Source organism: Balaenoptera ricei, chromosome 5, assembly GCF_028023285.1.
Source record: "Balaenoptera ricei isolate mBalRic1 chromosome 5, mBalRic1.hap2, whole genome shotgun sequence".
NCBI classification, from domain to species: domain Eukaryota; kingdom Metazoa; phylum Chordata; class Mammalia; order Artiodactyla; family Balaenopteridae; genus Balaenoptera; species Balaenoptera ricei.
Genome location: NC_082643.1, coordinates 15,622,757 through 15,650,577, shown reverse-complemented (window position 1 = coordinate 15,650,577; position 27,821 = coordinate 15,622,757). Strand labels below are relative to the sequence as shown.

The 27,821-nt window shown below is 35.5% G+C and overlaps 1 protein-coding gene and 1 pseudogene across 1 annotated transcript in view; one reads left to right on the top strand and one right to left on the bottom strand.

Moving 5' to 3' along the window:
- UNC5C (unc-5 netrin receptor C) overlaps nt 1-27,821 on the top strand; it is a 397,961-nt gene that overhangs the window by 78,638 nt on the left and 291,502 nt on the right. The window lies entirely within an intron of this gene.
- Nucleotides 20,166-20,636, bottom strand: LOC132366340 (ubiquitin-conjugating enzyme E2 A-like; annotated as a pseudogene).

Sequence of the window (27,821 nt, the reverse complement as noted above, 5' to 3'; positions counted from 1 at the left end):
TTACTTTTCTAGCTTAAAAAAAGCCTTTCACGTACCACACAGGATACTGTCAGATAGCAATTCCTAAGGCTTGGAAAGAAACTTCTCTAATCAGACTCTTCTTAATGATACTGTGCTCGATACTTGTCATCTTTTAACTGTCTTTAACTAATTCTCATGTCTTAAAGAAAGATGGAAGGGCTTGCAAATGCTAAGATTAAAATGCCAGATGCAGCACATGAATCAATTGTAAATGACAAAAACGAACAGTAACAATTTCACTTTGGTAGGAACCAATTCATTATTATGCGGCCTGCCAGTGATATTCCGTCTCCCGCCGGCAGCCCGACTTAGCCTTCACCAAGTATTTTCCTTAAAAGTAAAAGCAAAACAGAGCTTTTTAGATGAGCCTTATGCTGTAGTTCACTATCCGTAGTTTCCACATCGATTGTATTAGGTCACTAAAATGAGATGTTTCTTTGCATCCACATATCCAGTGCTTTTCTGTGATGTGGTAAAAATGGTACCTTGTGAATAACAAAGCTCTATGTAAGTTCACGTTTTCTCCTTACATAAAAGTACTTATATTGATGAATTTCATCTTGTACTTCCTGAGAATGCTCGTTTATAGTAATCATCAGCAATCATTTTATTAAAATGCTCCTTTATTTAACTGAATATTAGTAATTTAATAATATGGTTGTAGAGTTTAAAAATACTTAGGTGAGAAACCTCCGGTTTGTTTACATATTTCTTTCCCTCCCTAGACTATCCCCAGAGGGCAGAACCTGCTTCTTATTCATCTTTGTGTAGGAAGTACCCAAAACTGGGGTTTGAAAATAAGGAGTCAGCATAGGCCTGTTGATCAAGTGAATGAATGATTAAACGGATGTAAATGTTGCTGTAAGACTTAGGCCTAAAATTTACATTTACAGTGATAGAAGAGTTATAATCCCACATTTTCTTAAGCCCCGTCACCGTTTCTCTCTGTCTCAAAAGTCATGTAAGTCACGGGGATTATTTGTAGTTCTGACTTGGAGGATTTTGCAGTACTAAGATCCTGTAGGCTTCCAGCCCTATCCTCTACTCCATCTTCTGTTTTCCTGCTTTCCATTAGAATGGGTTTGTGCATCCTTCTGCTTCATGGTTTGTCACCTGAGCTTCAGCCTCTGCTTGTGCCTCATCTGTGTCCACCACTGATTTGCACACTTGGGCCTCTTGCCCTTTGGATCGGAAGAGGCTGGTGTCTTCCTCAGCTGAGACCTCTCCTGCCCCTACTGCTTCCTGAGAACCCTTCCTCTTAGCAGCAGAAGCTTCTTGTTCTCGCTTGTTACCAATGCTTCTGCACCTTTAGCTGCTCTACCGTCCCTGTGACCTCTCGTCCCAGGACAGAGGTTGTAACTGGATCCTGCGGGCTGGTTGCCCCTCCAATCACTGACTTTATTCATCTGCCCTTTCTTTCGCCCTCTATGTGACTGGAAGCCTGGTTTTTCTCCAGCGTGAAAGCCCAGGGTTTAGCCGGTGGGGAGACACAGCGTGTTGGAGGGTGACAGCTGGGGGACTACCTGCCCCACCAGAAACAGATCAAATGATCACTGGAGATTTTTCCAGGTTTCGCAGACAGATCAAAGACACTGCCACCCTCTAAGATGTGAAGACTAGCAGAGCAAGTCCTTCACCCCTCAAGGCCTTCACCCCTTTGTGACCCCTAAATGTTCACCAACTGTGTGTTATTTCACGTTCAAGTGCCTGAATGCATGTGGTGACTTCGTGGTATGCGATTTGACTCTCCACCTTAATCGAGGAATCTGGAGAATCAAAGAGCACACTTACATACACATGGAAATTTCTTGAATACACTTATCAACGAGAGAAAGGCCATTCGTTAATTATCTGAGTACATTGGAAGAAAATCATCTGCATGAGTTGTTTTCAAATTTGTCACCTAAACCCAGGATGCTTGCTAGTAATCACTGTATTTTTTCGGAAAGGTCTAAAACATCACAGACTTAATTCTTACTCATTTTATCCAGAAAGCTTTATCTGACTTTCCCTTAAGACAGTTACCTCCTGTGTGTTTCCATATTACAAGAACTTACCCTTGAACTAGGAATTTCTCCTGAGGATTTCATTCTTATATTCAAGGCTAACTTGACTATATTCTCCACTAGAATGCTTTTAGGCTGATAAGGGCCTTTATGGGCAGGGAAGGGGTCTTGTTTATGATTTTATCCCTAATGCCTAATATAGTACCAAGAACATATTTATCACTCAGTAAATATTTCTTGAATTTATAAGTAAATCCATAGTGTACATTAGGCCATTACCCTGTGACTGGTTTGAGTGTTTTATTTTTTGTTGTCTAAATTTATAATTATTTACTGTGTATCCACTTAGGTATAATCTGTTTACACATGCATATGTCAAAGAGAAGGTATTTATACAGAGAGAGGGAGGGAGAGTGAGCAAGTATTGAGGAAATATTTTACCCATTCAATAGCAGTTTAAAAGCAGCATTAACTGTTTTTGAATGTGGTTATATTTTATGGTACTACAGCATATCATCTTCTTTCTATTCCCTCACCTAAAAAACCCCAAGGCTCTATCAAGTTGATTGAGGGAAGAATTGTGGGAATCAGAAAACAAATAAAAAGTCAATAAGTAATTCCAAGTGCCAATCATGTAACCACAAGATAAAAATGAGAAACTCAAAAGGGATAAAGAAATGTTTCCTCTTATTTGGCCAAATTCCCACACATGAAAGAATATCTTAGGTGAGGATGCAGCCTGATTTTGCCAGAAACATTACAGGCACCATCAGTATCGTCACATGCATCAACCGTGACGGACTTCCTCCTGTGTGGCAGGCACTGGGACCGACAAAGGATTAAGAAAAACACTTGGTTTGAGCTGTGCAACTGCAAGCTGAAGGTGACTTGCCCAATGAAAGACCCAGTGTTTTCGCTGCTGTTTTTTTTTTTACTAGAAAAAGACTAAGTAAACAACTTAACTGACTAGAAAATAATGAGAATGTATTGTTTTCGTACTACCATTAATCCCATTTTATCACCTTGAGATATTTCTAAGGTAAAACTGAAAATTTATTTAGATTAATGTGAATACTTGATTCTCTCTCTTCTGGATGTTAATTGTATTTTGAATGAGCCAACAATAATTTATAATTTTACTTAGGAAAATATTGCCATATCGACATTTGTTTGTAATGTGTTCATGATACAGTATTTTAATCACAAAGAGAGCAAAAGTTTCTTTCTCTGATTTCTCTCTTCTGACATCTATTCAACTAATTTCTGCCTCTGCTCCAAATTAGAAAAGGACTGTGTCACATCTTAACTTCACAGGAAGATCAGTCTAATAATATGTGAGGTATTATAAATTTCATGCCTTACATTGTCCTTGGAGGAAGAGATATTTTGCTTTAAGAAGTCTTCTCTTCAAGTCTTTCTGAAAAAATAAACAGAGGACCTGTTTATATCATCAGAGTACTTAACAAAGTAAAATAGTTGTCACTGTCAATAATTTAAAATTAATCCTTACAAATATTTTCTATGATAATAAAATGTGACTTTTCAGAATGTAATATGCCGAAATATCAAAAAATATCTGAAATATTTTAAACTATCTGCTGTGCCTGTGTAGAAAATATTACTCTGTTTATAATTTTTGTACATAATAAGAATCTTTTGTCTACATGTGGTAGATAGAATTCTAAGATGGCCTACAAGATTACTTCCCTCTGGTATATACACCCCTGTAGAATCCTCTCCCATTGAGTGTGGGTGGACCCGTGAAAATGATGGGATGTCCCTTCCATGATTATGTTACATTATTTGGCAAAAGAGATTTTGTAGCTGTAATTAAGATCCATAAACAGTTGGCATTGACTTAGACAAAAGAGAAACAAGCAGATTGCTAACTGTCTTGGTTATTCTACAAAGAAAACATTATTATAATATTATTTAAATTAATATATAAAATATATTTATGTTTATAAATTATATTTATATATTATATATAAATGTATAATAGTATAACATATAAAATAATTATAATATTTTAAATTTAATATTTACATATGCATAAGTATAAATGGATAGAACTCTTCAAAAAGCAAGTTTATTTCAAGGAAATATGAAAAACACACTTTATCCTTAATCGCCCCCAAAAAGTTTGAGTTTTGATACCATCCATCCAGACAGTTTCAGAAGCAGGCTTATAAGATGTACTTACCGACAGCCAGCCCTCATGAGGGGGGGCTCTCTGGTCACTTGTTATTCTTACCGTTTTTTAAAAATGCAGATTTCTTGTATTTGATCCAAAGAAAAATTCATTTTCACAAGAAAGAAATGGAATCTGAATCTAGTACCTGTCAGTAGATTTTGACTCATTGGCTATTATGAAAAAATAACTTCAGTCACTGTTTAAAATAATTGGTAAAGTGCTTAACGTTATATGAATTATAGTTCATACAAATTCTTAATCCATGAGTGAGTAATTATGGTACTTATGTAGAAAATTATTGAAAATACTTAGATATTTATAAGATTGCTAGTTGCTCACAGAGTTGAGAACAACATCGTTACCAGTTCACCACACTGTATTGCAATAAATGGTATCACAGTAAATGATTGCTGTTCTGCATGAAGAGTCTTCTGGGGGAATTCTTTTAGACTATCCTGGGGTCACATGATCCACCACCATTGCAACGTGATGTGAGTTAATGCCACATTCAAGACCCTTCATTTATTTCCAAAGGAATTGGAGCCCACATTAACTACTCTGCCTCTAATTCTGTTATCCTTGATAAAACTGTGGGCAGAGACATTCACAAGGTTGTAAGAATATTTATAACTTATAAAGAAGTATATCAAATCCATTGTAGTATTGAACTGGGTTGTAATTATAGTCTATTTGTATATATTTATTGTATTTTGTCCATTTACAATGTGACTTATGGGTCTGATATATTCTCAATCAATAATATGTGCATAATCATTATTGAACCAAAACAGACAATGGCAGGTCTGGAGCCAGTATAGTCTGATACCCTGATGGGCCTTTAGGGACTTTTGATACACTTATTAGTGGAATGATACAGCGTCAATCTACTGAATGACTTTGTGATTTTGATGTTGTTTTAATCTTCAGGTACACACCAAAGTCAGTTCTTAGGAACATAAAGTAACTATTACAATGCCATATGAAAGGAATTAAATTGAATTCCAGGTGTATTTCACTATACTAAATATAGGAAGGGATTAGGGATTTGAAGGGAAATTCAAGAGTTGGAAGGAACAGGAAAAACACTGCACCATTGTAGTACTTTTGCCTCTAATGGAAGATAATTTTCAAATGGAACACAGGGTTCCTTTTAACTGTAATTTTTTCTTAAAATAGATGTAGTGAGTAACTAACCCAGGAAAATTCCTAAGTGGTTAGCTGGGCTTAAATGAGAAGGTGCTAGGAATGTCCACATTACTTTTCTGGAATTATATAAGAGAAGTTGGAAATCTTTTTACAGCAAGCCAAAGGAAATTGTAATTTTAGAGTTCATTCATTCATTGATTTATATATTAATGAATAAAAGATTGGAGTAAAAGACAAACTGATGGTTATAAATTCCTGCCATACAATTTAAATTTGGGGGCCACTGTGAACTTCAGTGTTCTATTAAATAATAGAAATAATAGTAGTCACTCATTCAATCATTATGAGGATTAAAGGAGTTAACGTGTAAAGCTGGAGTAGGTACTCAATAAAATTAAATCATTGTTATTTATTTAAACCAAATCTTTTGTGAGTACTAATTACCTGTCTGACAGAGAAGATCTATTTTTGTAATCAACCTACTCTGAAAAAATAACGGTAATTTTGAAAGGCTTTAGAAGAGATCTCATTGAAGTCCTTTCCTTCTTCAATTAGCTCTGGTAGGAGGCTATATATTTTGAGGTTGAGAAGGAAAAAAGGAGAGACGAGTTTTATAACTTTAGGGAAAAAAAAGGAAGAAAGGGAAAAAGCACATTAAAACTATGTGTTAGCTTTTGTGGAAAGAAAAACAGGTATGTAAGGAAAACGACAGAAAATTCTATTCTCTTGTTTGTTTTCCACCTGACTGAAAAATCATTCAGCAAAAATGCTGTTGGTAGAAAGATGTGGTATAGACATTCTCTAAACCATCTTTTTTTTTTTTAAAACATCTTTATAGGAGTATAATTGCTTTACAGTGGTGTGTTAGTCTCTGCTGTATAACAAAGTGAATCAGCTATACCTATACATATATCCCCATATCTCCTCCCTCTTGCATCTCCCTCCCACCCTCCCTATCCTACCCCTCTAGGTGGACACAAAGCACCGAGCTGATCTCCTTGTGCTATGCGGCTGCTTCCCACTAGCTATCTATTTTACATTTGGTAGTGTATATATGTCCATGCCACTCTCTCACTTCGTCCCAGCTCACGCTTCCCCATCCCCGTGTCCTCAAGTCCATTCTCTACATCTGCGTCTTTATTCCTGTCCTGCCCCTAGGTTCTTCAGAACCATATATTTTTTTTTTTAGATTCTATATATATGTGTTAGCATATGGTATTTGTTTTTCTCTATCTGAGTTCACTCTGTATGACGGTCTCTAGGTCCATCCACCTCACTACAAATAACTCATTTCATTTCTTTTTATGGCTGAGTAATATTCCATTGTATATATGTGCCACAACTTCTTTATCCATTCATCTGTTGATAGACACTTAGATTGCTTCCATGTCCTGGCTGTTGTAAATAGAGCTGCAATGAACATTGTGGTACATGACTCTTTTTGAATTATGGTTTTCTCAGGGTATATGCCCAGTAGTGGGATTGCTGGGTTGTACGGTAGTTCTGTTTTCTAAACCATCTTTTTTATCTCAGTGATCCCTATTTCATGGCCAACACAGAGGTAAAAATGTAATATTTAATGCAACAAATACTATTTAAATATTGTTGTAATATTTAAATATTTAATTTTATGGGGCAGGCTCTCTTACTCCTACCCTAGTTTCCATTTTTGGTAATTTGAAACTCCTAAACCCCTAAAAAAAAATCCCAGCCCTAGATTAATAATGTGTAGTTTGGAGCCTCATTTCTTTGTAAAATACATTGAAACAATGTAATAAAAAATTATAAATGAGAGGATAACATATACACATACACAGCCCACACGTTTAGGCAGAAACAGAAATATAAAGGAAAAGTAGATGAAAACACAAAAGTATCTCCACAATAAGTAAATATTCTTAGTCATGAGATGCCATATCATATATTACATGCTGTTCACTTTTTCTCTTATTCCTTATGAAACAAACAAACTGATCTTAGACTGGAAATTTTGAACTCACTTCTAAGGATTGATTCTCCTAGTTTAGCACCACAAAGAAAGCTGTTCACATTTCTGAGTTGTGTAGGACAGAACTCTGGGAATGGGCTAGCAGGGTTCTTGGCCCAGAGTCTTCTCAGGCAGAAATCAAGGTGTCAGCCTGGCCTGTGCTGCAATGCCTTCTAGGGTATAAGTCCTTGACCAGGGTCTTTGTTTGTTGGCAGAATTCAGTTCCTGTGGTTGTTAGACTGATGTCCCTGTTTTCTTGCTGACTGTTAGTTCTTAAAAAGTGAATCTCTCTCTCTCTCTCTCTTTCTCTTTCTCTCTGTCCCCTCTCACTCACTGTCAGTGTCAATCTCTTTCTCTCCAATACGACTGAGATTCAGAATTAAATAGATAAAAATTTCAGTTTGACCCTAGTACCGCAGTTGCTGAAATATTAACATTAAATGTGTAAATAGGAAATGTGAGTGCAGACCAGAAGCCTTTAAGCTGTGTGCTCTTGTCTGGTTGGTTTCTTGGAGTTCCCTTCCCAGACAAATGAAATGTGACAAAGATGGTAAGAGTATTTGATATGGTCACCTCAATTCTTTGACAGCACAATTTGGCAAATGGATAAAGAGGACAAGGCAGGTCACTCTTTTCATGTTTGTTTATTTCAAGAAACAAATTTCTTAAAAGAGTGTCTCACAAAGCGATGTTCTATATGGAAAATGGTTCCCTTCTGTACTTTTAAAAACATATTTGTTTACAATCAGTGAAATAACAGGTGTGAAAAAAGGAAATAACAAAAAATAAGTGCATTCCTAATGTTTCTGAATTCAAGTTGAATGAACTCAAAAAACAGTATTGAATAGTGTGACATAGATTATTTTTTAAATGTGTGCATAAACATGTAAGTGAAGACATTTTAAATTATGTCAACTGATTTGTAACTCATTCAGGAGTATCTATTAAGTATGTTAAAATGCACAGTATTTTCTGGGAACATTGAAGTTAGAGATGCTTGTGTCACTCTAATTAAATTTCTTTGGTTTTAAGTACTTATGGACTTAGAAAATACTCTCATTTGCTTTTAATTTTCTAAACAATTTCATGTTTATATAGGAAATATAATTTTAATAGTTTTTTTTAATCTTGTCAATTAATTTGTTATGCCTATTAAATATGTAATTATATTTTTAAAAGAAAACCTTTCTGCTTATATGTAGGTACATAACTTTACCTTCTTCAACTTACCTGAAATTTCCAATGTCCAAATTTTGGATAAGTCCTTGAATATTTGTAATCTTCTTTATATGCCTTGCCTCCAATAATTTTTTTTAATCAGAAAATACCTGTTATCTGAAGATCAAGTCTAAAAAAGCCATTCGCTTCATTTTCAGGATTTATGTTGACCATCAGAACCAAATTACTATCTTGCATCCAAAAATTAAGAAATTTCTAATGACACAGTCAGTGAAAATGTATAGACTTATGACAGTTGAGTTTGCCAAAGCAAATTAGTCTATTTCTAGTATTGCTGTGGTTGAGTTCCTTCAACTCAGTGAGTTCTCTACGCCTACAGCTGACTTTCCTGCAGTCCTGTCATGCTCTTTGTGCACAGTCCTCATACCTGTGGAATTTAAATGTGAAATTAACTTAGCCTGTAATTTCATTTTACTTGAGCAGATTTTCTTTTCTTGATTTTGTGATTTTAACCTCTCTTGGATAGTTGGTGGTCTGCTCCATTTGTGAATATTATACTCTGAATTAGTGTTTGCCTTATTATAATTGTGACCATCATATAGAGAGCAATTAAAATTGGGAGGAAGAGATACCTCTACCCAAGGGGAGGCTGTATGTTGTTAACCTGGGACAAAGCCCCTAACTGTCACCCACAAGCCTCGAGGGGCAGCAGTCATTATCTTAGCAAATAAATTAGCATCTAGGGCCTGGCTCTCACACTTGTGGTTTCAGACACCGGTGGATTCAGTCCTCTCTCATGGGTATACTAAGGTATCAAACCAAAATTCCAATTTAAAATGGAAAACATAACCATTCTATGGAGTGGAATACTCCCATGGGCCATGGTGGTGCATTCTCTCCCCATAGTCTAGACACATGGGAAGTCAAATGAATGCTAAGTTATTCATATCTAATAAGAACTAATATCTCAAGGACAAGATTATCAAGGTCTGTATGACAAAAGCATTTTGTCTCTGGAGGCAAATGTGCGTGGAAAAATAAGTAATAAATGTTGCTTGGAATCAGAGCAAGGAGAATTAGGTAAATCATATGGCTCTGGGCCATTGCACAGAGCTACCAAATGCAGTAGAGAAGGTTTTGCTAGTGGAAAGGGAACAATACAAGCCCCTCATCTATCTCCAGTTTAGACATGACTTTGCCAATGGGAAGAAATTCATGAAGTTTATTGCCCAAAGCTCATACTCTCCTGAACAAAGTTTGGAAGATACTTTGAGTACTGACCTCTGTGACTCCTCTTTTAATATGATCTTATGGATGATTAATGGTCCTCTGCCTTCTCCAGGGATTGAGACACTATTTTTAATACGTGTATACATTTTGCGTAGCCCTTTCTTGTTCCATTATGTTTCCATTTTATAGTTTAACATTAAGAGGACAATATTTTATTGCTCTTTTCAGCTTTGGGGGAATATCTCATTCTGGTCTGCAAATATTGACAAGTATATATTTCTTAATGTCCTTTCCATACACTTAATTGTAAAATGAGAAATGTTCAGCAGATATTTGGGTACTGATATATTCAAATCATTAGAAAATGAGTTTTACAGATACAGTAAATGTATGTATATATATGTAAAAAAATATATGTATATGTTATTAACCACAACTGCAACCAGAACATGAATTAATTCTAAATCCCATTCTATGTTCAAGAGCACCTAGTAGATATTTTCTGCTGGGTTAAGAAGTGAATCAGCTATATCTGCAGCTAATTATATATTACTTCTAATTCTGCTCTTCCTCAGTATACCGTTTCCCCTCCTCCACAAATCCCAGTTGCTTGTTTTCTTGCAAAGCTGCCAAGAAACTGTGAACAAATTTAACGTCTGAATAACTGCTTGCTCTCTCAATGACCTTGAAAAATTACTTGCGTCATTAAAAATTCATAGAAAAGAATTTTTTTGAGAAGACTGACATATGTAATCATAGTACCTCCTGTTATGCTACTGTACTATTACAGTCTTATGAACTTTAAAAATTATCTCAAAGACATTAACTTTGCTCTAGTTTCCCAATTATATAAAAAGTTTCTGATTTTTTTCAAAGAGAATAGCACTATTTTCTGCTAGAGAGTAAGAAAGGTAAAACAGAAGACTGATTGATTCTATAAATTTTTGTGGTATTTCACAATGACTGTTTCAAACAGTGACACAAAATTTCAAGTGAAGTATTTCGATCGTTTTTTTCATTGAGGTGAGGCTCACATAGTATACAATTAACCATTTTAAACTGTACAATTCAGTGGCACTTACTGCATTCACAGTGTGTCTCTCTAGTTTCAGAACTTTTTCATCCCTCTAGAAGAAGGCTTTGTAATCACTCTCCAGGCCTCTCTCCTCTCTTCCCTTGGCAACCACTAACATGTTCCCTTTCTCTGTGGATTTACCTATTCTGGATTTCAATGGTTCTAATTGTAAATATGTATAAATTTTAAAATCTGTTTACGCATTGATTTTATTCCCCATTTTTCTTGAGGAAAGAGATAGGGAGGAAAAGGATATAAAATCCTAAGAATAAGTTATGAAAAATCTGACAAGATGGTAAAATGTCATCAGAAGAAGCCTTCTGATACCCCTTTCAGAGCGGGTACCACACTGTATTGTAATCATCTCCTTACTTGTCTGTTTCTCTTCTAGACTGAAGTCACTGAACTTTTTTCACTTTGGCCCTAGTGATTGGCGCTGTGCTTTCATACATTTGAATGCTTGCTGTTTGCTGAAGGGGATGGGAGGTGTGAAGAGAAGAGGTAGAGCTCGTTGATAATATTTTGCACTAAATTAATAAGTAAATAATCATACTGGATCCCTCTTCTTTTTTCTTTTCTTCTCTTTCCTTTCTTTTCCTTTCCTTTTCTTTTTTTCTTTCTTCATTTCTTTCTCTCCCTTGCGTGTGCGTGCGTGTGTGTGTGGTTTTGTTTTTGAGGTCTGGTTTTTCCAGAAGTTACTCTGAAGAATATAGACTTGGTTCCAAAATGTATTTATAGAATTAAAATTGGCCTTACCTTCATTTATCCAACATTTAGCTTTATTGGTGTACTGGCAGTAATTATGATCATGTATATTACTGTCTAATATGTGACAGAGCATCAATTATCTGGGCAACGCAGTCTGATTTTGTTCTGTCTCTTTTCTCTCTTTAGGCATTCTGTCCTCTTGGTACAGCCTTTGTCTTCCAACTCCAGCCCCATCCCCTTGCCCAAAGCATTAATACTCAGTCTGGTGGGATCAGTCACTGAACACTAGGTACTACGTTGAAAGACACATAGTTAGAATAGTGCCTATGAAAAAGGGAGAAAAACTAGATCTAAATCACTTCCTTCTGTATACTTGCCCTAAAATATGATTTTTATTTTGCATGGGATAGTGGGAAACGTGATGATTTAAAAACCCAGTGTCGATCCCATTCAGTTTCCTGCCAGGCAGCTCTCTTTGGGTAGACAAATTGCCAACCGTGGAGAACTGTGGATATCATTTCAGCAATGGCTAAGATGAGCATTTTCCTTTACCTTACCTTATTTTTCACTTCATGTTTGAGGATAGTTCCACTAATGCTGGCAGGTCTGTTTGTTGTGTCTGAAAAAAGTCAGTGGGATATAATAGCCTTTTCCATAATTCTTTAAACATCAATGTCTATGAGCCCTCATTCTGTGTTGGTTTAGACAGACGGCTCCTTCACAGGTGGGGCGTTAGGAGTGTATTTTAATCTTCCATTTCCAAGGTTCTGTGAAGATACATCTGATTTATGGGCAAGGATAGGTCGTTGTTGATTTCACTGAATTCCTAAGGAAATTGTTTTCTGCTCATTTTGTCTTTCCTCTGGGTAACACATCACATTATCGTGTTTGGGGGTGTCTGCTTCTTGCTGCTCAGCACCATTAACATACATCTGGGCCACCCTTTGTGTGGAACTGTCCCCTGGTGAAACCCTCAGTGGTCTGGGATAGAGAAAGACTGCAATTTACAGAGTCCATTATCACCTCTGGACGTGTAGAATGATAATGGAAGTGACAGAGGTGCAGCTGAAAATTGGCTCTTAATATTTTATGTGCTCAAGCAAAGGATTAGAAATCTCATGCTGCTCTTTAGGGAAAATGAAGTATGTGGGATTTTTTTTTTCTATTAGAAAGTTATATGCAAAAGGTTGACTGCAGGGTTTCAAAGAAAGTATTACAGCACATTCATTTTGTGTTAACCAATACTTCTCACTGGAGGTTTAGAGAGAAAAAAAAAAAAAAAAAAACTTCTGCATGAAACATTAAAATATGGGAACAAAGTATATCCAACATTGAAGCAAAGTTTTAGAACTGACAATTCTAAAATAATGCACCATATACATTACCACCTTGTTTTAACTACTGTGTTATATCTAAAACATCACAAATATTTGCCTGAAAAGATTATCTTCAAATTTGGGGGTTTTGTTTTTCATTTTTCCCCCAACATATATTTCTTCTGACTTACAACTTAGGATAAAATTTCAAGTGCAATCATTGCCACATTGATTTTGAAGACAGAAATTCTATCAGAATTTTTAAGTGTTTAAGACATATAAGATAGAAAATACAGTTTCTGAAACAGTCATATTAATAATTTAACATTTATCTTAGTATATTACAGTGCTTATAATAGCACTGAAGAGATGCTTGTTGAAATAATTCTTTCTTGAAAAATGTAGTTTCTGACCTGACTAAGATGAGACACAATACAGTGCCCTTTTCATAAGTGTTTTATTACTTGTCACCCATCTTATTTCAGACAAAACAAAAGTAACAAGGTAATAGATTTTCTTAATAATAAAAGACTAAATATTATTGAAATTTAGCAAATGTTAAGTCCTGTCTGTATTTCCTTGATGGATATTTATGATATCAAGGATTTCTAAGTTGTCTACTTTACCAATAGAGTGTACATTAGTGACATTACTATATCACTATTACCTGATGATTAATATGTCTAGATTTTACATTTTGAGGCACTTGGAGATGATGGAATAAGCCTGGTGGGGTTTTTCTTCAGTTGCTTTTCAGAAATGACAGCCTACTTTCTCTTGTATGTTTCTGTCAATGTTTCTTTTCTGGATATGAAGATCAGTTTACTCAACTGTGAGTAGGAAAAGTTTCAAGTTGCTGTGGTGGATTCCAAGCCTCATTTAAATCAGCAATGCCTGCCTTTTGAATAAGGTCTCTGTAGATCAGTTTATTTAGATGTGTCATTTGATTTAGTTGCCACTGACAGGATCAATGTAACAAGACTCCAGACTGAGACTTAAGGAGAATTCTAAATACTACAAACACCCTGTCAGTGATGGTCAACGAACTACTTGGATTATAAATTTCTCATATTTTCGACACAAATGAAGTCTTTATATTGTATGGAATCATTATTAGTTAATATCATTAAGTTTTATCACTATAAAGTTATTGAGCGTTATATGCCAAGCAAAATTTTAGGCACTTTTATATATATTCTCTATATGACATTAGTCTTTTGGGGCTTCCAAGTTTATGAGGGAAAAGATGGTTACCTTGGGCACTGTTAGCCTGAGAGCTAATCCAGTTCCTGGAAATTAATAAAAACTCAACAAATATTTGTTGAATGAGAAAAAGCCTTACTTTATTTAATTCTAGACATGAGAACAGGATAACTATGTAAACATTTTAAGGGGCAGTTTCATTAAAGATCTGGAGTTCTGGTATTGATGACAGGGCAGTGGTCCTCTCTTTGCTTTTGGGTACCTAGAATGTAAACAAATAGAATTCCAGAGATAAAAACTTCTTCAACAAATTGGGGCTTAGTTGGTTTGCTATTTAGCGGTGAGCCAGGTAGCAGTGGTCTTTCCTTTAGTTACCAGATACAGTTGTTCCCTCTGTGTCTTGCCAGGTCTAGAACGAAGTGTCAATATTTAAAGTGTCTTTTTTTCCTTTTTAAATAATTGAATCATGCGATGAGAAAATATTCATCTCAAAAGAGTGTATCTGTTGCTGACAGCCTTTCTATGTAAAAATGTATTTCCCAGGTGTTATTACGTTACCATACCTCTGTGTTAAAAATCTGCAGGCATTATTGGTAGTTGTAATTTATCAAAGGAAAATATGTAGAAAATTCCATTACTTCACACTTTCTCACACTACTGAACATTATGAACACTTGTAACAGGTCTGCATCCATTGCCACCATTTTCTGTCAGCTCCACGCTGAGGTAGAGCTGCTTTGTGCACTGTACATCCGGTAAAACCAGGCCAGGAAAGCAGGATATGGAGACTTTTTTATAGTCTATCCGTAAATTGCTCCATTGTGTGCCATCATTAGAATTTATTTTATTTATATATGTATAATATATATGTAAATTATAGTATTTACATATGTAAATGTAATGTAAATGTAGAAATATGTAAATTATAGTCCACAGATGAGGGAAGTAAGGCCCAGCTAGTCTGTATGGTTTGCCCCTGATAACGAGATTTTCAAATGTTGCATGTGGGGCTAAAACCCTTGCTCCAAGTTCTTCCGCAGAAGCTATTGTACAGTGTCCAGAAATCTGGCTTAGGTGTCCTTTTTGAGTGAGAGAAGGTCTTGACCATAGGAGAAATCACACTCTAAACTGGACATTAGCTAAAAAAGTGTGAGCATGGAAGTGATTGTTTCCTCTACTGGCGAAGCCCTCCTTCTCACTTTCACCGATCGAAGCTGTATCCATCCTATAGGGCCAGCTCCCAAGCCCCTTCTTCCTGGAAGAAGAGCCTTTTTCCTGCAGATTCCTTTTCCTCTTTTATAATATTCTTCACAGGCTGCCTTGTGGTAACCCTTTTTGTTTTATATCATTGTGTCTCAATGAATCTACAGTTAGGCAGGCCTGAATTTTAATCTCAGATCTGCCACTTTAAATTTGCTGTGTGTCCCTGGGCAAGTTGCTAAATTTTTCTAGTGTAACTTTCCTTGTTTATAAATTAGGTCACCTGCCTCATAGTCACGTTTTCAAGCTTAAAACATGTAAATAGCTTTGCAAAATGTGTGACACAGAGTAAGTGCTCAATAAATAGTAGCTATTATTATTTTTGGCCTTTGTATCTCACTAGAGTTTAATTCAGATATTCATCTGTCTATGAATCTAACACACTACTTGGATATTGGCTTTTTTAAAGAATATCTATCTAATCTCCAACTATTCAGCTATTACTGGACAAACTAGATTCAGGTCTAAGCAAATGTTTCTAGATAAAATGTAATATTTTCAACATGCTATATAGGAACTCTTTTATCTTGATTCCATGGTTCAAGATACTATGAATATATTTTAAAATAATTTTTATATAGAGTTAATTCTTGATTGGGGTCAGAGAAAGAGATGAGCATAGATAATGTTAAGCCCCACCCAGTCTACTGAACTGTGCATAGGGAATGAGAGAGAAATGCAGCAAGGACCACCTGGTGAATGGATAGCCAAGATTCAGCAGTGGTGCCCGAGTCATACTCAATCAAGAGACATATTTAATGCTCCACTATTTACAAACCAGAAAATGAACTGATTTTTAAATTGTGGTATCATTTACATAGAGTCAAAGTCCCCCTTTTTAGTTTACAATTCTGTGAGATTTGACAAACACATTCAGTTATGTAACCATCATAGTTGTGTAGCCAACACAATCAAGATATACAACACTTATCACTGTCACTGAATCTGGAAATAGGCAGGCCTAAGTTTAATTCTTGGATCTGCCATTTTCAGGCTGCTGGTCATTGACTACTTCCCTCACATCCAAAATATGGCTTCATGTCCACTTTTTGCCAATCCCTTTCCTTACTCCCAGCTTCTGGCAATACTTAGCTGTTTCCTGTCCCTATAGTTTTGCCTTTACCAGAATGTCATATAAATATAATCATATAGCAGCTTCTTTCTCTGGTTTCTTTCATTTAGCATCATTATCTGATATTCACCCAAATTTTTGTGTATGTCAGTAGTTAATTCCTTTCGTTCCTAAGTAGTGTTCCATTGTATGGATGTATCACGGTTTGTTTATCCACTCACCAGTTGAAGGTTGCCTACAGTTTTTAGTAATTATGAGTAAAAACCCTGCAAGCATTTGTGGACAGGTTTTTTAAGTTTTCATTTCTCTTGGGTAAATACCTAGAAGTGGATTGCTGGGTCACATGGTAAGTGTTTTGGACTATTTCTTAGAGTGATTTTTTAAAAAAATATAATGAAAGACATGTCATACTGATTTTTTAATTGAAAATTTATAGATTTACTCTGACTCATAATATTAAGCATCGTGTAAGATTTTCTTAAATAGTCATCATCTTGAGCATCGCTTATTGAGTATTGAGTAATTATTATATGTAAGAGTTTGTATTATGTGATCCTTCAGATCATCTCCATATAGAGTGCTAATTTTCCCTGATTCAGGCAACTATGGATTCTCATCTTCTATTTTGTAGATTTTTTCCTTCTGTCTTTACAACTTGCTTTCAGTTTGCCCTCTGGCTACCTCTTGCTGCACTCTGCCCTTCTTATTTACTATGTTTTATCTATTGGTTAATAGTAAATTAGACTAAATAACTTTTTAAATTATTGGTTACCTAAGAACAGATAAGCTGTGAACAAGGGCCTGTCTCTTTTAGTCACTCTTGAGAAGACATATGTCCTTTTTTCATTTTAAATACTTTTCATAAAATCTTCTTTTGTAAAAACCAACCTCTTCTTTGCAGGTTCTTTGTCATCTTCCAGAAACTTTATATTCTTGATAAGTAACTCCTGGTGGTTCTATCTTAATGATAACATAAATTCACATCCCAATTGTACCCTCTCTTCCACTCCAGCAGTGAATACCCATCCTGCCCAAGGTTACTTAAGACTTCCTTCCTTCCTCTTCAAGAATGTATCTGGATGACTCCATTGATCTTGATTTCTCTAACTCAGATTGTTTAGAAAACTCATCTACTGCTTTATTACAGAGTCTGTTTTATAATAATTTTAGGCTTATCTTAGCAACCAAATTGCCAAAAACTTTCACATTCGTCTCTGAAATGCTTCCCTTTGCGCTAGATATACCAACCAATTGTCAAACCGATAAATATTTATAGATATTATTATTGATTAGATAGTATAAAGCAACATTATTGAGAGCATTTTCTTACTGAATTTGCATACCTAATGTTCTGAGTCTATCACAGGGTGCTATTAAAAAACAAACCCTACATTCTGGCTGTTGCTGTCACAGGGTGATAAAAAAAAGCCCTGTCTGATTCCAGATGGAATGCAACAGACACCTAAGCTGCATTCAGCTACACCCGCCTCCCTTTTTCACCATTACTCACCTAAAAGAAAAAAAAAAAAAGAATCCATCCCTTTAACCAATGTGTCTAAGAAAAGAAAGAAGGGGGGACAGATGGAATTAAAGAGTAAAAAGTAAGAATGAAAATGATATATACTTATATGTAAGGAGGGAACAAATAAACCTTGCTTATTTAGTTTGCAAAGCATCCCCTGCAATTTGATACGTATTTGATATAAGAATTGTCTGTAAACTCTCTCCTTTGCAAACATAGAAAAGCAAAAGGCAAATAATAATGAAATAAAGTTGAGTGAGGTGACAGCTTTGTCATTTTGTTAAATTGGATTTGCTCTCTACTTCCCTTCCGGAATGACCCAAGCACCCAAGGCTCGGCCTCCACCACTGTCAGTTTAGTTTCCTCCAATGTTATTAAACCCTGCCGTGAGAGTTCCATTATAATAATTCTACTAAGAGGAGCTATTTATATGCTTCTTGGTACATTTCTAAATATACTTGAAGACTGAGTCTAATATTTCAGTTAATTTTTTAATGGAAACAAAATCTTGGATTTGCACAATGGTGATGATCCCCCTAAAACACATAAATATCAGAGCTAGCCCAGAGGCACTGAGTACCAGTAGCCACTGGAAGAAAGAATTATTAATCCACTGCTCCAACATGAGTACCATTCTCCTTAAACCTGTGGTCCTTCTAATGTCCCCTTGGCTAATCGTACAGGTTCCTAAAGGACTTCACAAGGCAATCCATTCCTGCTACCTATTGTCAGACAAGCAGGTATCCCCGTTTTATAAATGGGATTGCTGAGGCCCAAAGTTAACTTCCCAAGATCCTGTAGTGAATAAAGGAAGATGAAGTTAATGAGAAGCAGGTTTCCATCTAACCAGTGCTGTTTTCACTGTAAAAACCTCTGTTAACAAGGGTAACCCCAACTCTGTTGCTTGTCGTCCGTTTTCAATATAATGTATAAAGAAATTTTTGTGCTCTCAAACTTTCAGTAGACTATCAGTATATATGGAGATGTACTATTTTAATAGCCATTGCCATGATAAAAGACTAAGGAATTCATTCTGCAGTATTTAAAAAGGATGATGGAGTCTTTTTTTTTTTTAAGGTTATTTTTATTTACAAGTTTTGAAAGATGTACATTTTTTACATGGGTTACTCGTGCAAAGTTAGATTTAGAAGAGTGATAAATGCACAAAAGGTGGCAATGGAATGTCAGACAAAACATTTACAAGCCTTGTCCCACACTGCTACTTAAAGATACTGTCTATCTAAAAATATACATATCAAAAGAAAGATTGCAAGTATTGACTGTAAGGTTCTTATAGTACTGAAAGGGAGGAAGAAACTAAAGCATGCAGCATTAACTGAGGATTTGAGTGGAAAATAGTTTGCCACAGATATGTTCCCTTCCTTGGGTTAATTAAAACTCTACAAAAAACAAGGAGGGATTATAAATTTGTTTATCTAAGGTAGCACTGCTCCTTTAAAAAAGATTAAAGGATCTCCAAACTTCCCTTAGCTTAAAAACGAATGATTGTCTCCAGTCCTCTGTTCCCACACCTCTTTAAAAAGTGAAAATCCAGAGGACTTCAGTATTCTGAAACTTAGCTTGGGTGTGTCCAGTGAATACCTTGCAAGGGGAGGATTTGTCAGTTATTACGATCGCTGCACTCCTTTGACTGAGTCCTTTAACATTCTCCTTCCTACCAGTAAAAAACAAAATTCATGTTGGTTAGATCTTAGTATCGTGGCCTTTTTAGCTTCCATTGCTCTTTTAAAATGGATGTTTATATGGATTTGTTTCCCTGTTTTCTATAGGCTGTATTCCAAAAATTCACTTCTAAATCCAACGCAAGTGAAGGACCAGCCAGGGTGAAACGCTTCAGCAATCATTCTGTTAAAAATAACATTCCGGTCATCAAGCTATGCATAAGCACCACTTGTAAAACAATTCATTTGAAAAGCTTAGTGTAAAGTACAGTAACACAATACTGCCCTAAAACTGGAAATGAGATACAACAGAAAAGGAATTAAGCATTAGTAATTTTTGCATGTAACCCAGGTACAGTACCTTTGATCTCATAGAGGGTGTTTTCTGATGTTTAAGGAGAGGGTAGAAGGGGTGGGAAGAGCTTGGTAAGGGAAGATGGAAACAGCACAACAGCTATTTTGCTTTTAATAAAGCAAATGTAATGACACTGAAGAATGGGAAGGTGATAAACACATCAATATATAGTTTTCTTATGACCAGCTTCTTCTCTTCCTACACCCGGGTCAACAGTCACACCAGCTCCGGTCTACTGTCGCGGAAACATGTTTTTCATACCCCTGCTTATTCTCCTGGTGCAGCTGAGCCGCCTGGCTCTTTGCTGGACTGTTGGGATTGGGTTCCTGCAATAGAGACTGTATGGATGTTAAATGGAAGACACATCATAGGTTGGACTCCAGCGGTTCTGAAGTATGTCCAGACATACCCTACCATCTGCATAGACATTTGGATGAAACATCTTAGGGACAGATCTAACCGTAGGTGGCTTATTCGGAGATTCTTCAGTGAATTCTATTGTAATAATTCTATTATTATAATAATTCTATTGTAATATTGAATTCTATTGAGCCTTCAGGCTCAAAAATGACGGCGTTCCAAACCATGATGTTGGTCTCAGACGAAGCCCCGCTGACTCCGGCTGGAGGATACTTCTGTAACCTCTTGAAGCCCCTCATGAGGTGCCGCTGAGCCGGGGTGGACACGTCTCTAGCGGGGTCAGGGGTGGGGCATACACCGAGATCTGGGGTCCCCGCGGGCGGTAAGGTGGCCGAGGAGGCTGAGGGGGAGGTGCCCAGAGGAACCGCACTGCCTCTCTGAACGGGTGATGGAGTCTTAATGGATTAATATAAGATTATATATGTAAAAAACATTCATGATTTAATTTAAAAATTTTCTAAACTTGGCTTGAGTTTATCTTTAGTGAAAAATATAGTATTTGTATCATACAGGAAGGAACAGTTCAAATCCTATTAGCATTTAGACTTAAAATTCAATAATCCCACAGAAACCCAAATAAAGAACGATATTTTAAAACAACAGCAAATATATAGCCCAAATAAACTTTGCTATCTTTCCTTAAAATTGGTAAAATTCTATTCAGAAACATCAGTTTTCACACTGTAGTTCTGAAAAAGTATAAACTTAAAATAAAAGAATAAAATAACAAAAGGGAATATTGATAAAAACCAAATTTTCAGTAAGTTCCAAAAGGAGGAATTACTTATTAAATTATCAAAGGTTGTAGATTCCACCGAGGCTGGGTAGGGGAAAGATGACCAGCCAATTGCTTTGATTGTTCATATAGTACCTAAGTATATTTAGGTTAGCAGATAGCATTAGATCATTCACAGGAATCTCTTAAAAGTTAGTAAGGCTTAAGGAAAGAGTATTTCAAACACGAATTCATACTGTGAGTAGAAAAAGGTAGCTTATTGCCCTTTAATAACTTTAATTACACTTGAAAAATAACAAAAACAAGCCAAGGCCTCTGAGCCGTCTGTAATCTTTCAGTGGCCTCTGCCTGACTGTGTCCTGTCTAATCTGGTCAGGACCATTCTCCTCTTGCTGTGTCACGCTAGCCTCCTGATGTCTCTTGGCCTGTCCAAGCTGGTTCCCAGTGCAAGCCTTCTGCGTTAGCTGTTCCCTCTCCTGGGGTATTCTCAGGGCAGAATGCTTCCTTATTCTCATCATCTAGTTCTTTCCTGACCAGCCCCACTAAAATATCACCAACTTCCGACTTGCTTTCTCTCCAATTAGCTTACTTCTTTATATGTTCCCTCCAGCTAGAATGTAAACTCTCTGAGGGCAAGGACTGTCTTGTTCATCATTATGTCCCCTAACCCTAGGAAACACCTGCCTGGGTTATTAGTATGATAAATAGTACAGGAAGAAACTACACGTAGTATATATTTATATGAATATGTGCACGGGACTTCTGTGAAGAAAGGAAAGGACACATCCACATATATTACTAATTATTTAGAATACATTGCTAATTATTCTTTGTAGAATAGCTATTATTTTACCTCACCAAAATTTTTCCAAGTACAGATGTTAGAGGCAGAAGAGAACATACATTGTTAAAAAATAGTAGGGACCTTCAAGACTTGGTAATTCGGTTTCTTTCTCTCCACCTCTGTTGTACGGTTAAGGTAAATGGGATCCAAAAAGGTGACAATAGTGCACTGGGTCACATGTTTGGTAAACTATACAAGCCATTCTTCAAACTGGGCTTCTGAATGGAAGTCAGTTGAACATCGTTTCTGCTTATCCAGGCTGTCTTTCTTTCCTCTGTGCAGCATGAGCCATTGATCTACCTGCCTGGCATCGCCTGGTCTCGGTAGTTTCCTATACTAGTTGGCTTCATGTAAGTGACTTATTCTGAAACAGTGCTTAAGAGTCCAGGCTTCAGAAACAGACTGTCTGGTTTGAATCCTGACTGTACTATTCACTAGATATAATATCCTAGTTAAGTACGTTATGTAACTGTGTTTCAGTTAATTCGCCCGTAAAACAGTGATAGCAGCACTTATTTTTTTCTCCGAGAATTAAATAAAACAATTTATGTAATTAAAACAGTTGTTTTATGTATTTTTTATAAGGGCTTTAAAACATTTGTTTGTAGAGTTATTTTGGATAAATAAAAATTGAGTACTAACATATTAAACAAATAATACCTGGCGAAAGTAATTTAGAAATTTCTTTGTTAAATATTGATTTAAGAAAAAAGCACCCTGGACAGATTTTTTACCACGAACCAAGGAGTTCTCTTTCACCATTAATTAAATGTAAAACAATTTTAGTATTGTCTTTTGAAACATACAGTTTTAAATTTACTGCAAGGAAAGTAATAAATTCATTTGAAGTCCATTATGAATGATTTTTATATTATGTCTTGCATTAGCAGTGCCATTGCTTCTTTTCATTAAGCCAGGTAATGAGGAGATAGACATATTTGACTCTTCAGGAAATGGATAGAAACAAGATGCAAAAATGGAAGTCTGCTGGCTTTAAGTGAAAGTTAGCCCCTTTGTATCCATTTTTGAGCCAGTTTCTCAAGCACTCTTGCATTTAAGCAACCTCCATGAAGGAATGCTTTTGTGTCAAAAACTAAATTTAGATATCAGGAATTCTAAATTCTAATGTTATACGAAGTCTATTTCCAATGGCCTGATAAGTTTTTTTTTGTTGTTCCTCTTCTTTTTAAGATCAGTTGAGTATGGCTTAAGTTTAATATTTGTGAAGTCCTTTTATATTCTTCAAATGAGTGACCCTATATAAATGCAAGATATCATTGCTAATTCTCAGGAGTGTTATAAAAATTACCTAATGTTTGTAAAATACATTGAAGATGAAAATTGAGATATAAGCACTAAATGTAAGTTTTACTTATTAAAGAAAACCATGTTAGAGCTAAGTTTGCTGATGAACACTTTTTAAATTTCATTTTCCTGAACTCCTTTCAAAAGTTCACTGAGGCATGCATGCCATGCTATTCAAGCACTTCAGGAATCTTTCCCTTCTTTTTTTTTTCCCCCTTTTTTTGTTTTGTTTGTTTGTTTTGTTTTCTTTAGTGTCAGGTCTCAGGAATTTTAATTTTCTCGTCTTAACCATCACCATTATAAACATCTAGAAACCTATATGTAACATTTTAACATTGTATGCCAATGAGATTAGCTGTGTATGTACTGTTGCCTTTTTACTATAAAGAAATAAGTAGAGTTTTCTACTCAGACTTTATTTATTAATTAAAATCATACCGATATTTGAAATAATTATGAGTATTGAGAGAGACTCTTAACATCCTCTCTTGATGATAAATGATGGGAATGATCACTACTAACTGTTGAAAGTTATGAAAAAGTGGTCTGTTTCTCACATTTCTCACATTTAGAGAGCAAAATACCTTTTTTAGATGTGACTAAGTTCACCTGGGGTATCTCTTTTTTTGTTTTCATTCCTTCTGTGATACTAGTGATGGGGGGGGACCAACAAACACAGATAAGTGACCTCCCACTGAAAATAATCTGTAATCTGGTATCTCCATTTATCCCATTACATATATTTCTGGCATCTCTGTCCATGTAGAACAACAGTGAGCCTATCTCTGATTTTTACATGTCCAAACAGTAACACAAACAAAAATCGCTGAAGGTAGCTGCCCTGCCAAACAAAGAATGGAAGTGGCAGAAATGCCAGTAAAAAGCAGAAACAGCAACAATTGGCCAAATCTGTGGCCACAGAGAGCTGGAAGACAGGAGAGAAATGTGAAGGAGAGAAAACAGACAATCGGTATTACGGGTGTGGAAGCTTTTGGCTTGTCCTCTCCTTCTGCACCCTTCTCTCTCCCTTTCTAATATTTCAACCTCTGGTAAGGAGTGGGTGAAGGAGCAGTGCTATGAGATTACAAGAGAAAGACTGACATTCCATTTCCTTGTGCTTGTGGGGTCACTACACACTCTGACATATGGGTTTATGCTTCCCACCCAGTTAGCCAGTCAAATGGGAATGTTCATTGTTTTAAGAAAATCCAAGTTGACATCAGAATCTCCTAAACTTATTTGACCTCAGAACACTTTTTTTTTTCCTGAAACCCCATTAACATCCTACTTTTAGAGCTAGTGTTCCATAGAATGCACTCGGGGGGGATGACGCTTTAAATTAATCAAAAAAGGTTTAATTACATTTTCAGCATACCGCGCAAACAAGGAAGTATGGGATATGGTTTTGGAAAGTTTCCTCCAAAAAAAGTTCGAATAAAAATGTTTGTTTCTAAAAGCGTTTCTCTTTCATCTATCAGAAGCTTATCTATAACCCTAGCCATGTCAGATAACTAAGGGGATGCATATGTGTTGTGTTAAATAAACTTTGTCTTAAAACATAAAAAGGAAAAGAGGAAAGAAAGAAAATGAAAACTCACCTAACACTCTTCTTTTTGCTAAATGATTCAGATTTTTCATCTTGAGTTTATGGTTCGAATGACCTCTGAACCCTTCTTCATGTCATCCATGGCAGCCGTGCTTGTAAATCTTTTACATTCTAGAAGCTTAGGATGTTTCATTATTTATTTGTATTTGTTGGGGCCAGCCTTGATGAAGAAGGCTGTTTATAATGGACTGCTTATTGCAAGGGCCTGTAAAAGAAAAAATAAGCTGAACTTGGCCTGTGAACTTGGGTATGCACCAGAGGTGCAGTTTTTCTTACTACATGACAGGGCAGAAGGAGACTGAAATGACTGATGGGAGTTTCTGAGGATTTTAGGGATTAAAAACAAAGCTACCTTGTATCATCTTCACTTGGGGAGAAGGAAAGACATTTAGCATTTAGGGATGAACTAGTACTACATAATGGCCCTCAGTTTATTGCTGAGTTTCCTCACTGTTTAAAAAGGAGATGATATCCGTAGATCATTTCTGGAAAACAATATTTTCAGAAGTTAGAACTACTGTTTGTAAATTTTTCAAATAAATCAATCAATAAAAGCAGCTGTTTAGGAAACTCCACGTGTGCTGAACATTTTCTATTCCAGCACATCTCAGGTAATGTGTGCTTAGATTCCTTAGATGCAAAATGCAGGTAATAAGAAATACCTATCTATCGCTTAAGACTGTTTGAGTGATAACTGTATTTTTGCTCTTATTATTTATCAGTGAAAAGTTAAAAGCATTTTTCACAAATTGTGTTTTTCCGTTTTAAGGAATATGTCTTTGCCTCATACTATACTTTTTAATACATTTTTAAGATCATTTCATTTACAGATATTTTTTAAAAGAGACTTTTACATGGTTGAATTATTAACTAAGAGGGTACTTATTCTCAGACAGTCATCTTGACTCCAAAGCCACCAGAATTCATTCTTCTAATCTGCACTGCTGAATAGTGATATGTGGTTTGGGGGAACTTTGTTTTAATAGAGGAAGGAGAGGTATGGTTTTGACTTTTACTTGTATTAGTTTAAAGTGCTCATGGAATCTCTAAGTTTAGGTCTAGGGCCATCTGTGTGAGGAGTGACTTGTTAAAAATAGAGCAATCCCTGGAAGAACAGATTTTATTTTTTAGTTATGTTCGTAGACTTCAAAACTCTGATCTAGTAAAACAGTGGCAATATCTGTAAATGGAGTTCCTTTGTGGCAGTTTCTTTTACCATGGGTTTTATTATAGTAATAGAAAAGAAAACCCAGACGATTATTAATGAATTTAGAAGCATGAATGTGCAAAGCTTACCTGCAGCTCTGCCTTTATTTCTACACCTAAATAAACTCCAGCTGAATTGTGAAATTAATCACCCTGAAGTCCTAAGCTCTGATAAGGATCCTGCCACTCAATTTTATTTCTTTTGATGGTGCAAAACAATTTAGCAAAGTTTTCTTAGTTGGGTTTTTGCTTTTATTGCAGAATCGTACAGCATCACATGAGACCTTATCTTGATGCTGTATCATTCCAGTGATTGGATCCAGCTTATTCAACTTCTTTGCTAAATTGCCATGTTGCAGGAAAGCTAATTATAATTCTACATCGGACTGGCCCTTATTATCTACTCTACCCACTACAAAATATGGTGATCTCTATGATAATCAAAATTTTTCAGTATTTTATTTTATAGTTTCTTGCTTTATCATCTCTATTTATGAGAGGACTATATTGTTTATTAAAGATTATTTAGCACATCTTCAAAATTCTAGAGTTTTTCCCTAGTGTTCCAGGTTCTTAATACAATATGTCACAGAATAAAGATAGACTTTTATTTTCTCATTTATATGATACTATTATTCATGAATCTTAAATAAATAAAAATATTGAACTTAATAATTTAAAATCTTTTGCATTTCTTGAATCCTTGAGAATTTTAGGTTATACAAAAAGAACTGTGGTGATAAAATACCACCAGTTCAAGTATTCAGGGCCATCTAAATATGAATTTTTAACAATATTTTTAATAAAGTATAATGAATATATTAGAATTGACATGATATACTTATGTAAATTTCACAATTAGAGCTACATAATTTATTCACATCAATATTAAACCTATATTTGATGTTCAGCTATGCTTTTATTCACTTTAAAGTGTTTTCTGTTCTGCTTAATTGGTTTGGATTTGCTCTGTCAGGTTTTTTTCCTTAGTGAGAAAGTTGCAGACCTGCTGTTTTATATTAAGTCTCTATTTTTCTTTAACAAAAAAGAAAAAGGCAAGCAAAAATGTAAGCCCAATTAAAAGCAGTTTATTCAGAGTTTATGAGCACTTCAAAAAATACTTCCTGCCTTCATTGAAGCATTATGAAAATCCCATGATACATCCTTCATAGAAAATAGACACGAGAAAAAACATAAACCATAAAATTCTGTTAAAGATCATTATTTCTAAGGTCATAATATTGACCGTGTTCTAGAAAAATAGAGCATAATGTCATGGGGACACCTCCCCCCCGCCCCCATCGTTAATTGGTTTGCTAACTATTTCTATATTTCTATTGGCTATAGATCAGTTTACATTATTCTAGTATATATTGGTAAAATATTCTGTTATCCTAGTAGCTTGAAAGTGTTTATTTAATTCTGAGTTATTCTTAGAGTTAATTAGCAGAAACAACCTAGAGCCTTTTGTCATGAGTGACCAGTCTTCACACTTTTAGCAAGATGACTGCTTCAAAAATGCCCAAACAAGAACTGTTCATTGCAGTTTCTGCAGTTATTTGTATATCTTTGCAATATTCAGTGTAATATTTGAACAATCACCATAGTTACAATTTTCCTTTAATTTCATAATTGTGATTTTTTTCCACTCTGTTATACTGAGGAATGTGTTTTAGGTTCAAAAGAGTTTTGGAGTTCACCTCCAAGAAAATAATTCATGAACTTTTAAAAGATATTATTATGTCATA